This window comes from Elephantulus edwardii, unplaced genomic scaffold (genome assembly GCF_000299155.1).
Source record: "Elephantulus edwardii isolate Elephantulus edwardi_28Jun2011 unplaced genomic scaffold, EleEdw1.0 scaffold00178, whole genome shotgun sequence".
Taxonomy (NCBI): Eukaryota; Metazoa; Chordata; class Mammalia; order Macroscelidea; family Macroscelididae; genus Elephantulus; species Elephantulus edwardii.
The window spans coordinates 512893-515061 of NW_006399928.1; the positions used below are offsets into that span (position 1 = coordinate 512893).

At 45.7% G+C, this 2169-nt stretch overlaps 1 pseudogene; it reads left to right on the forward strand.

Moving 5' to 3' along the window:
• The first annotated feature begins 259 nt into the window (after nucleotides 1-259).
• On the forward strand, nucleotides 260-1746 carry LOC102863428 (annotated as a pseudogene).
• Nucleotides 1747-2169: the final 423 nt, after the last annotated feature.

Here is a 2169-nt window from a genome sequence, read left to right on the forward strand (position 1 = left end):
CATTCCATATACAAAAACCAATTCAAAGTGGTTTATGGACCTAGGAGTAAAAGCAAGGACTAGAAACTTCATTAACGAAAAGCTTGGAAGAACTCTAGAAGTCCTAATCCACAACATAAACAGTCTTCCAAGCATCCTGGAAAATCTACAACCAGGAGAGAACCTTTTAAGAATCAAATCCCGGCGGGCCTTGCAAGCAGGTGGGGGGAGAAGGCGTTGCTACCGGAGCGGAGAGTAGAGGCGGCCCGAGTCCGCAGGCATGAACCTCGAGTTGCTGGAGTCCTTTGGGCAGAACTATCCAGAGGAAGCAGATGGGACTTTGGACTGTATCAGCATGGCCCTGACTTGCACCTTCAACAGGTGGGGCACACTACTTGCTGTAATGATGGCCGAATTGTCATCTGGGACTTCTTGACAAGAGGCATTGCTAAAATAATTAGTGCACATATCCATCCAGTCTGTTCTTTGTGCTGGAGTAGAGATGGTCATAAGCTTGTGAGCGCTTCCACTGAAAATGCAGTGTCACAATAGGATGTTCTCTCAGGAGACTGCGACCAAATGTTCCGGTTCCCTTCGCCTATCTTAAAAGTCCAGTATCATCCACGAGATCAGAACAAGATACTCGTGTGCCCCATGAAATCTGCTCCTGTCATGTTGACCCTTTCAGATTCCAAACATGTTGTTCTGCCAGTAGATGATGACTCCGATTGAATGTGGTCACATCTTTTGATAGGCGAGGAGAATATATCTACACAGGAAATGCAAAGGGCAAGATTTTGGTCTTAAAAACAGACTCACAGGATCTTGTCGCTTCCTTCAGAGTAACAACTGGAACCAGCAATACCACGGCTATTAAGTCAATAGAGTTTGCCTGGAAGGGAAGTTGTTTTTTAATTAACACGGCAGATCAGAGTTTATGATGGCAGAGAAATTTTAACCTGTGGACGAGATGGAGAACCTGAGCCTATGCAGAAATTGCAGGACTTGGTGAATAGAACCCCGTGGAAGAAATGTTGTTTCTCTGGGGATGGAGAGTACATTGTGGCGGGTTCAGCCCGGCAGCATACCCTATACATCTGGGAAAAAAGTATTGGCAACCTGGTGAAGATTCTCCATGGGACTAGAGGAGAACTCCTCTTGGATGTAGCTTGGCATCCTGTTCAACCCATCATTGCATCCATTTCTAGTGGAGTGGTATCTATCTGGGCACAAAATCAAGTAGAAAATTGGAGTGCATTCGCACCAGATTTCAAAGAATTGGATGAAAATGTGGAATATGAGGAAAGGGAATCCGAGTTTGATATTGAAGATGAAGATAAGAGTGAGCCTGAACAGACAGGGGCTGATGCTGCTGAGGATGAGGAAGTGGATGTCACCAGTGTAGACCCTATTGCTGCTTTTTGTAGCAGTGATGAAGAACTGGAAGATTCAAAGGCTCTGTTATACTTAGCCATTGCCCCTGAGGTAGAAGACCCAGAAGAAAATCCTTATGGCCCCCCACCAGATGCAGTCCAAACCTCCTTGACGGACGAAGGGGCCGGTTCAGAGAAGAAGAGGCAGTCTTCTGCAGATGGATCCCAGCCACCCAAGAATAAACCCAAAACAACCAATATTGAACTTCAAGGAGTACCAAATGATGAAGTCCATCCATTACTGGGTGTGAAGAGGGATGGCAAATCCAAGAAGAAGCAAGCAGGCCGACCTAAAAGATCAAAAGCAGGGGGAGTAATCTCCGAACTGTTGTGAAGACCCTTGCCGCTCTCGTTTTCCCCCATCTGCCATCATGTGTTCTCTGGACACTGTGGTCAGTCACTTGAGACTGACTTTAATTTAAAACAAAGGCCTTGCCTCCCACCCAGGAGGTAGAAGGAGTGAATCCTGTGTCTGAATGAAGAAATGAATTATGGAAGAACTGTATACATCCTTTCCTTTCCCTTTCAAGCATAAGTCCAAATAGGCTCTCAGGAATGAGGATTTATGAACACATCACAAAGGAGTTTTTGACTCACAGACACTTGCTGTTTAGTTCTATTGCTGGAGAAAAGATCCCTGTGGGTTTTGCTCATCTACCCTGACATTGTTTAGACCTGTCATTTCCTGGCCTCCTGTTGGTCTTCCCTTCTCAGTGCATGTCCTTGAGTGACTTGGTTTCTACCAGTGTCCCAGAAA